Source organism: Gobius niger (assembly GCF_951799975.1).
Source record: "Gobius niger genome assembly, chromosome: 9".
NCBI lineage: Eukaryota > Metazoa > Chordata > Actinopteri > Gobiiformes > Gobiidae > Gobius > Gobius niger.
Window position 1 is genome coordinate 36,512,515 of NC_136860.1, and position 11,055 is coordinate 36,523,569.

The 11,055-nt window shown below is 36.6% G+C and overlaps 1 protein-coding gene across 1 annotated transcript in view; it reads right to left on the reverse strand.

Annotated features, from left to right (window-relative positions):
• Positions 1 to 9,824, reverse strand: part of enox1 (ecto-NOX disulfide-thiol exchanger 1) — a 162,036-nt gene extending 152,212 nt beyond the window's left edge. The window contains 1 exon segment of the mRNA XM_079563424.1: positions 9,745 to 9,824. The gene's annotated coding sequence lies outside the window, so the exon portion shown is untranslated.
• Positions 9,825 to 11,055: the final 1,231 nt, after the last annotated feature.

An 11,055-nucleotide genomic window follows, 5' to 3' on the forward strand; every position in this document is an offset into this window, starting at 1 on the left:
TTTCTCAACTTTTGGTCAAATTTTTCGCACTTTTTTGTAAATTTTTTATCCATTTCTGTCACTTTTTTGTCATTTTTTTGTAAATTTTTTGTCATTTTTTTTGCACTTTTTTCACATTCTCATCCTTGTTTTCGTCTCAGTTCTTTCGCTATTTCATCAAATTTTTCGATTTTTTTTCATCCATTTTTTCTCAATTTTTCATCAAATTTTTCTCACTTTTTTGTCAATTTTTTGTCACTTTTTTGTCAATTTTTTGCAAATTTTTTCTCAATTTTTCGTCCATGTTTTCTCTCTTTTTTCACATTTCCATCCTTGTTTTCGTCTCAGTTTTGTCGCTATTTGCACACCTTTTTTGTCAAATTTTCCTGACTTTTTTTGCCACTTTTTCATCAAATTTTTTGATTTTTAGATTTTTAATTTTTTCTCAATTTTTCATCCAATTTTTCTCACTTTTTTTTGTCACTTGTTTGTACATTTTTTGTAATTTTTTCTGTAAATTTTTTGTCATTTTTTCACATTTTTGAAATTTTTTCATCAATTTTTTAATCAAATTTTTGTCCTTTTTTGGTCACATTTTTGTCCCATTTTTGTCATTTTTTCGTCAATTTCTCATCATTTTTTTGTCATTTTTTGTCACATTTTTGTCATTTTTGTGTCATTTTTTTGTCACATTTTTTTCATTTTTCCGTCAATTTTTTGTCAATTTCTTGTGACATTTTTGTGACATTTTATCCACTTTTTTGTCAATTTTTTCTCACTTTTTTCACATTTTCCTCCTTGTTTTCATCTCAGTTTTGTTTCACATTTTCACACCTTTTTCCCAGAAGCTTTTGGATTGGGGTAAAGCTGGAGAAAATGTGCTCGGTTCAGGTGTGAGTTAAGGGGTTAAACATGAACTGTTTGCAGACGCCCATAGTCGCCATGTCTCTGCCATTATCTCCGCTCCCCAAAGCCTTTTTAATCCCGAAACGCTCCCACTTTTGTCGACCACACTTGCACTCGGCGTAAGTGAGTGCTGCACATTTGCATGGGAAATGGACCGACTCCTCTGAAAGCTAATGGCTGATGAGAACCGAGATAAAACGCGAGACAGAGGGAAGTCGGAGGAGCTGTAAAACGTGACGGAATAAAAGCAGAAGCAGGTTTGTTTTTTGCGAGGGTTACGAGCTCCCTGCTGTTCGGAGGCTGACGCCGCTAAACGCCGTCATTACCGAGCTTTGTTCTGCTCGTTCAGAACGCCGCTCTCTCTGTTTAGCTTTCATTAGCATTTAATAAACGGGAGGAAAAAAGAGTCACCTTCCCTTTTGAACAACAGACACTTACACTCTGCTTTGGCATGGACGAGGTAGACAACGATCCTCATAGTCAAAAGACCCGCCACTACCTTAATGACAAGCTGCGACCAAAATAAAACTGTAATTTGTCATATATTGTGTAAAATATTGTATTTACCACTGATGTTTTTATTGAACAAGCCGTAGATTTGCTTTTAAGGCGAGACACTGCAGGTGAACAGGGAAAAAAATAAATGTAGAGACGTCAGTTTGAAACTTTTGCTGAACATCACAGATATAAATATGAGAAGAAAATGTGTTGCACTTTTTCACATAAAAATAAGGCATTTTGAGCATTAAAATGGCCAAAATTGCCGAAATCAAAATAATGAATTGATCCAGATTAAATGTGATGGTTTTATTTTATTGACATATTAGTAACTCAGATTTTTTCAGAGGGGATTTGGGATATTTTGTTTAGTTTTTCAATAAACTAATCATCAGGGAAAAAATCTGCTCAAATTCCGCCTGTTTTTTTGGTTTCAAAGCTGAATAAATCAGGTTTGGAATTAGATATTAAAAAATCCCTCTGAAAAAACCTCCAAAATCTTGTTGTGTCTCAGCCTGTAAAGTGTGGAGTCTGTGGGAGCTTCTATAAGGGCTCAGGCTCTGCCCGAGTGCGGCTTCTCTCATTCAGAGAAAACCAGCCCTGAAGTTTTGTAGCGAGTGCGCATGCTCGGCCCGTTCTTCCACTTTTCCGCTCCGGCGTCTCGTAGGAGGAAAAACACCATATTTGGGTGAAAGCGTCATCACGGGGCCCCTTAGCAGGACACGTGGATGTCAAATCTGTCAATATTTATGAATGAAAACCCGCGGGAAAGACGGCCTTTCTACTTCCGGGTCGCCCCCACCTCGCAGACAAAACATCATCAAATAAACATCATCATTTTTATATCTGACATGAAAACTAAGATGTAAAGGGAGGAAAACAGATACAAATCTCCACTTCCACCACTGCGGGAAACATCAATACTTTACAAGGGAGAAAATGTATATTTACAGATATCAATCTGAAACTGTTGCTGTCGATCACTGGCATAAATGTGAGAAAAAAAATACTTTGCAAGTTTTCTGTCATTTTATCTTTTCATATAAGAACAAGGTGTTTTATGCCTAAAAATGCCCCAAATTTCACATCTTTTCGGCGACGAAATCTGAATAATGGATAGAGCTACATTCAAACTTATGGTTTCACTTTATTGATGAATGAGTTGCCAAGACTTTCTCACAGGGGATTTAGGATTTCTTGTTTAGTTTTAAAATAAGCTGTTTTTTAGTGTAAAAATGTATAAAAATGTAATTTTCGCCTCATTTTTTGACATTCAAAACTCAATAAATGGGGCTTAAGGGATTGAATAATAAAAAATCCCACTGAAAAAAAATCTTCCAAATATCGTTCAGTCCAAGGCTGGAAAATGTGAAGTCTTTAGGTCCGACTGACGTGGACATAGTGTCGCCACAATGACAGAAACATGTGTTTTGAGAAAAAGGTCCTTGAAATTGTGTTCTCCCATATAAGTCTATGGGGGAACATTGAATCAGCGCAATATTTAAACATGTTATTGTGAAGATTAGGCATATTTTCTGTTTCTGGGTGAAAGCTTGTATGTTCAGAGACAGATTTGGCCCAAAACCTGAAAACTGAAAAAAAAATTGAGTTTTGCCTGAAGTGTCTCCCCTTAAGACTGAAATTATGATCAAAACAACCCAATAATATTAATTTTAACAGACTCCAGTGTGTTTCCGTGTTGTTTCAGATAATAAATATTGAAAAAAAAGTAGTAATCTTCACTTTACTGCGCGGATGCCGAACTACTCCTGGTATTATTACGCCTTACAATATAGTCCCCCCTTTTATCCGCTTAGAAAATCCACATTGTTTAATTGTGTGTAATTATACTTTGTAGTGGAACACTTCACGTAACCATATTTAAATAGGGAAAACGTGGAAGAGCTTGGTAGCTTCTATCTTGACCTGTTTTGGAGCTATAGAGGAGAGAGGGAGAAGCTAAATGCTAACGCCGTCTGCGCTGTGTTTACGTGACTGAAGATCAGACAGGTCCTAAAGAACTCGTCACAGCTCAGGTAAGAACATAACTCAGTGTGGAAAAACGGTGGCCTGCTCCTTTAAAGCTGCACTTCCTGAATTATTTTTTCTATAATTTTTTGTTGTGTTTTTTTAATCCGTGATTTTCTCATGTTTTCATCCTCTTTTTCTTGCTATTTTGATGTTTTTCTTTTTAGCTTTTAGATTTGGGTAAAGCTCGGTTGAGGCGTGACCGGTGGCCCCTCTGTGCTCTTCCAGAACGGGCATACGGCCAGTCCGCCCCTGCTGACAGTAAAACTGCAACATCTTTGGCCATTTTTAAAAATAAATTAAAAATTGAGCTTCTAAGAAAATACAATAAACCCGAGCTGGACCTCTAAGAAAAACAATAAATAAAAACAAATAAAGTCTAAAGTATCTTGTGTCTGATGGTGGTATGTTCTAATATGTGTGAGCATATAGAGTGTACCCTTTTTAATTGATATTCCTATGGTAGTAAAGGTAAGGTAGGGTAGTTTTAGTTTAGAGTAGGTTTGGTAGGAAATGAATGAATGAAGGTTTATTCGGTTACAAAACATAAAACAAAAAGTATGTTCTGCAAATTCATCACAGACAAGGCGGGAAACCGAAAAGGTGGAGCTGAGGCTTATTTTTCCCTATTTACAAAACAACAAAACATCTGCCCATCAAAGACACTACAAAAAAACAAATGTATACAATATATTATTTACAGTGGGGAAAAAAAGTATTTGGTCAGTTTCACATAGACATTGTATTGGATTTTAGCCAAATACTTTTTTTCCCCACTGTATATACTTATACATACACACATATACAGTACACATATTTTTTCTTCTTTACTAAAATAAAAATATGATAATTTGTAAATACAAATGCTTCTTGTTTCTCTGTTCCAATTTATGCACAACATTGATGCATGAGCTTAACTTAACCACATTTTCTTAAGCATTTTTTGTATATTTCTCAAGAATCAAGGTTTTAAACTGTTTTTTGAATTAATGAATGGAATTGCTCCTTTTAAGATCGTCGTTGAGATCGTTCCACAAGTCGACCCCTTAGACCGAGATGGTTCATTTTAAAGTTAGTTTGTTTTTTAAACATGTTTTCTCCTCTCACGTTATATTTCTGGTCCCTGTTTGCAAACAAAGTATATTTTTAGGCAGTATTTTCCTGTGGGCTTCGTACATAAAGACAGCGGTTCAGACTGACTCGATCACAGGATTTAATTGCTTTAAATGTGCAGAATATTGAGTTTGTTGGTTCATTATACGGTGAATGATTGACTTTCCTTATGGCTTTTTTTTGTAAAATAAAAATGGGTTTTGTGTTTGTGGCGTATGTGCCAAAGGTAATGTTTCCGAGGTTACTTATGTATTCATGTATGTTTGTGTTTTTTAATGTTGTGTGTAAAAAATTGACAAAAAATTGACTAAAAAATGACTAAAAAATGACAAAAAATAACAAAAAATGATTAAAAAATTTACAAAAAAATGGACAAATAAATGACTAAAAATGACAAAAAATGACAAAAAATGACTAAAAAATGACTAAAAAATGACTCAAAAATGACAAAAAATTACAAAAAATTACAAAAAATGACAAAAAATGACAAAAAAATGACAAAAAAACGACAAAAAAACGACAAAAAACGACCAAAAAATGACAAAAAATGACAAAAAATGACAAAAAATGACAAAAAAATGACAAAAAAATGACAAAAAATGACAAAAAAATGACAAAAAACACAAGTTCGAAATCCGCGCAGTAATCTTCACTTTACTGTGCTGATGCCAAACTACTCCTGGTGTTATTACGCCTTACAATATAGTTCCCCCTTTTATCCGCTTAGAAAATCCACATTGTTTAATTGTGTGTATTTCTTGGGCCACATATATAAACTAACTGTTGCTTCCAGGGTGTCCCATTCATGAACATGCATTATTCCTTGAACGATTATATGTAAATGTTTTTACTGTATATTCATAATGAACTGAACAGAGCTGAACATTGTTAGGCGAGAAAACGAGCTAAAAACGAGCGTGAAAAATCCATGTTCTCACTCTGCCTTAACGTCTAATTAAATTAAACCAGGTCGTTCCTTCATCCTCGACCTCGAATGCACCGTGTTCCAGACCCAAGCGCCGCCTCCTCCCCCAGAACCTGCTCCACATGTGTTTAGTTTTTTACTGATTACCGACTGGAACTGTTTGAATTGAGCGAAGGCCAGAAGCGGATCTGCCAGAGCAAACGCGTGAGCTCATCGTGCGGTTTTTGTTCTGAGGCCAAGGATCTGAATCATTAGAGAGGGGAGAACGAGGAGATTAAAATCATCCACACTCCTCCAGGAAAATAAATACTGGTCTAATAATCCAGTGAATGAGCGCGTTGGCCCCGGCGTCTGGCTGGGTTTCTGAGCACGTCGTCATCATCATCATCATCATCGCTCCTCCAGCAGGGCTTCATCGCTGGGGCGGCGGAGTCTAGACGGACCTGGATCTTATGACTCAAGACTTTTGACTAGTTAAGAAGTTGTTGGGCATTTGTCCTGGATTATTTCACTTGTTCTGAGATGTTTCTGACTCGTTTCGTCCTTATTTCAGGTCATTTTCTTTGCCAATGGGGAAAGAAAATTGGTCTTGTCTCATTGGCAGTTTTACTTTCGTATTTCAAGCGAGATTTACCCTAGAACTGGTTTGAAATGTCCTCAAACAAGCAAAGCAAGAAAAATTTCCTCAATGACAAAAATATGACAAAAAAATGACAAAAAATTGATTAAAAAATGACAAAAAAATGACAAAAATGTGACAAAAAAATTGATAAAAAATGGACGAAAAAATGACAAAAAAATGACAAAAATCTGACAAAAAAATGACAAAAAATTGATTAAAAAATGGACAAAAAAATTACAAAAATCTGACAAAAAAAATACAAAAAATGACAAAAAATATGACAAAAATTTGATTAAAAAATAACAAAAAAATTAAAAAAAATGACAAAAAAATGACAAAAAATGACAAAAATCTGACAAAAAAATGACAAATATTTGATGGAAATGTGACAAAAAAAAATGACAAAAAATTGACAAAAAAAATACAAAAAAATGACCAAAAGTTAAGAAGTTCTTGCTCATTTGTCCTGGATTATTTCACTTGTTCTGAGATGTTTCTGACTCGTTTCGATACATTTCGTCCTTATTTCAGCTCATTTTCTTTGCCAATGGGGAAAGAAAATTGGTCTTATCTCATTGGCGATTTTACTTTCTTATTTCAAGCGAGATTTACCCGAGAACTGGTCTGAAATGTCCTCAAACAAGCAAAGCAAACTCGGTCCGATCAGGAAAAGTGTCTGAATGAGTGAAAACCGCTCAAAACAAGAAACATTTCCTCAGTTCAACTCATTTAAGCCAATGCTTGATATTCACTTATTGTAGTGTTTAGATTATGTTTGTCATTGAAGTGTTCATTTTAAACTATATTTATGTATTTAAAGCGGCTAGATGCAAGTTAGCCATTTTATGCTCACTGCTGCCACCTCAGGGCATACGTGTAACTGCAGCTTCTATATTAAGAGTGCAGTTGTGGTAAATATGTCTACACATTAGGACATTGTTGAAACATGTAGGGGGAGGAAAATACTTCAAGGTGTACAGGAGGATTTTCCTGAATTTTAGGAAAGAACCGCCCTCTTCACTTTTTAAAAAGATGCGCATGCGCAACGCTCCACCTGCCTCCGAGGAGGAAGAATCTCCCAAAGAAGAAGAAGATCTTTATTTATACAGCGCCTTCCACAGACATGGTCACAAAGCGCTTTCCATGAGACAGTTGTACATTCACTCCGCACTCGGTGTAAACTACGTTTGTAGCTTCAGTTTGTCAGAAGCGCTTTCGCGTCTGCACCAACAGACCCTCTGACACCACCATACATTCACACACATCATTCATCCTGGCCTATTGTGCATGTTTTTAGTGGTAGGGGAAACCGGAGTACCCGGAGGAAACCTACGCAGACATGAGGAGAACATGCAAACTCCACACAGAAAGGCCCGTGGGAATCGAACCCGGACCTTCTAGCTGTGAAGCGAGAGCGCTAACCGCTGCGCTACCGTGCCGCCCAAAAACACTCTGGTCTTATTTCTCTCTCCTGAAGCCTTTCTCTTCTTCTCATACACTTCAAAGACACTTTTTCTCTCTCTGCCATTTTCAAACGACTCGGTGCTTCTGCAGCAGCAGCGTAACTCACAGAGGCCTGAAAGTAACAAGGGGCGAGAGTGCACGACGGCCTGACGTAGGCAAATCACCAGAATGACTGACAATTAGGACCGATCGTCTTGATGATCCACCCGGAAATAGAACATCCTCCGCTAGACCTTTAATTTTAACATTTTTCAACTCCGTATAGTCCCTTTAATTTGACATTAACATTGTTTATGAACCTCTTAACTCCCGCCTGAGCCGAGAGGATCTTTTTCCTCACGTCATCACATTTTTTTTCCATCATTTTTTTGTTGGTCATTTTCTTTTCATTTTTGGTCAAATTTTTCTCACATTTTTGTCATTTTTTTGTCAATTTTTCATCAAATTTTTGTCATTTTTTGTCACATTTTTCGTCACTTTTTTGTCACATTTCCATCACTGTTTTCGTCATTCATTGTCGCTATTTTTTCCAGAAGCTTTTGGATTGGGGTAAAGCCAAACTGGAGAAAATGTGCTCGGTTCAGGTGGGAGGTAAGTTGTTAACCAGTTAAAGTAATATCATTTTTTTATTTACCTATTAATTATATAAAATAACCAGTTTTAGAAATGTCTATTGATTGAAATACATTCACATATAAAATGACCAGTATCGATATTGAGAAAAATGACCCCAAAAGTATCGGTATCGATTCCAAAAAATGCGGTATCGCCCATCCCTCAAAAAAAGCCTCAAAACAGCAATGAAAACATGACGTAAATGAGGAAACACAAAAATGTGACAAAAAGCAGTGAAAAAGCACCAAAAATATGTGTTGACAACAACACAAGGCAGTTTATATTAGCTTTGTAGGTCTTAGCTTTCAAATGAGCCTGTACGGCAACATGACGGGGACAAACCTTCCTAACCATAATGACTGTAGATCTGCACAGCGCCACCTGCTGCTCTTAAGTGTGCATTGCCCTGTAAGGCTACACTGGAAAAAATGCAATCACCTTTCACAAAACCCCGCCCCAAACGGTCATAGACACAGACGGCGTCTCGTCATAGAAGGGGGCGTGGCTTCGCCGAGGGGAAAATAGAATCTTTAGAAAAACACAATTTTTCCCTCTTTTTTGACATTTTCTTGTGGAATATGAACTAATTTATCACATAAATAAAGTCAAGTGTAAATCGGGCCCATATGGATGATTCCTCACAGCAGATTGTTCAGTAGAAGTGAAAAAACAGCAGTTGTAGCAAGCGCTAGCTAACCGTTAGCATTAGCCCGATGCTAACATGTAGCATGAAGTTAGCATTCTCCGTTATTCATGTGTTTATGGGCTGTTGAACCACTTTGCTCCTCCCCATGTCTTTGTATCTTTATTTAGTAGAAACTATATTCATAATTCAGCATTTGTTAAAGTAGTTTTTGAATAATTAGAGAACATTTTCATTTTTTCCAAATTGTTTTCCCCCTTAACTGTTTTCGAAAATGACCATATATGGGCGATTCCAGAGATGCCGTCTGTATCTATGGACCAATCATACCTCACAGCAACCGTTGCTACCAGACATTCCCCGGATCTCCCAATGAACCAAGGCCTGTCTCGCGGATTAAAGGGGATAAATTAGCTAAAAACAACTCCTGCTAACTTTCAAGCCAAGCGAATACACGTTTAACATCCGTTTGGTGACCTGTTTCTGCCGCTGGAATATATCTGGCACGTTTACTGTCTGAGTGCTACCCCTGGGGTCAGAGCTGCCGGCTAAATCTGCGACTGAAGCCAGTACCAGACGAGCCGCAAAAGTTCCACAGGTGAAGAGCACAGAGGGAAGAGCACAGAGGGCTTAAGTTCCACAGGTGAAGAGCACAGAGGGCTTAAGTTCCACAGGTGAAGAGCACAGAGGGCTTCAGCGAGAGTGGTCACAGGTTGTAAAAATGAGCAAGTCGCAAAGCAATGGGAAATGTATTTAAAGAGCGTTACAAAGGTATTTTCTTTTACTAATGGCCTTTCTTATGCACTTAAGAAAGTCCACCAAACAACCAGTATTTCCATGATAGAACCGTGATGAACCAATGGAAACAACAGATGTATAAATGCTGATAACAAGCTTTTATCTTTGGACCAGCAAACACCGCAAACATTTTAACCTGAGCTCAGATCTTACCTGTTTCTTTTGGGGCGCAGAGGTTTTCCCTGATCAGACGAGTTTGTCCAAAAGAAGTTTATCCAATATGGTCCAATTCTGAAAAAAAGACAGGTATTTGTTACTGATATTATTTAGATCAGGGGCCCAAACTTTTTATCTCCGAGGCCAAAATGAAAAAGCGATTTCAAGCACGAAAAACACATATGACTGCAAATTATAAAGTTACTTTATTTTATTTTTTTGGTCAAATTTTTGGTCAATTTTGTGTCAATTTTTTTGTCAATTTTTTGTCATTTTTTTATCACATTTTTATCACATTTTTGTCAATTTTGTGTCAATTTTGTGTCAATTTTGTGTCAATTTTCTCTTTTTCTGTCAAATATTTATCACATTTTTGTCCATTTTTTGTCAATTGTTTTGTAATTTTTAGTCAAATTTTTGTCATTTTTTTATAATTTTTTCGTCATTTTTTCGTCATTTTTTGTCACATTTGTCACATTTTTGTCAATTTTTTGTCAATTTTTTGTCATTTTTTCGTCATTTTTTTGTCACATTTTTGTCACATTTTTGTCAATTTTTTGTTAATTTTTTGTCATTTTTTCGTCAATTTTTTTGTCACATTTTTGTCAATTTTTCGTCAATTTTTTTTGCCAACGTTTTCTCGCTTTTTTGTCACATTTCCATCATTGTTTTCGTCTCAGTTTTGTTGCTAGTTCCCCACCTTTTTCCCAGAAGCTTTTGGATTGGGGTAAAGCCAAACTGGAGAAAATGTGCTCAGTTCAGGTGGGAGTTAAGGGGTTAAAACGAACTGTAGCAATTTAGTGCAAAAAAAAATCACCTGTATCTACAGCTCCTACAGTAACTTTACCTCATTCGTTCACTCAAAGAAAACACCACATTAGATTATTTTGAAAGTGTCAGTTCAGCATCAATTCTTTTATAAGTCACTTTTTAACACATGCTGTTGTCGACGTAACAACCTTTGCAATAAAAGTTGGAAAACTGTGAAAGTTGATGCTACAATGCTGTATAATTGATAAACACAAAGACTCCACAACAGTGTTTCCTTAACTTTGTGAAAGGAGAGAAACAGCGCCCCCAATTTGACGCTCGTGGTCAAAAAGTGAACTGCATCCATATTTACCATTGAGAATGAATGGAAGAGAGTTAGTATTAACCACACGCAGCGCAAAAGTAGGTCACTCTCTGGCGGGCCCCACTTTGGGCACCCCTGATTTAGATGTTGTATAAAATAATAAAGCTCAGCCGTTTCCCTCAGTCACGCAGTTTGGAGTTAATCCTCAGACAAAGCTGTTAAATGGATCTCTT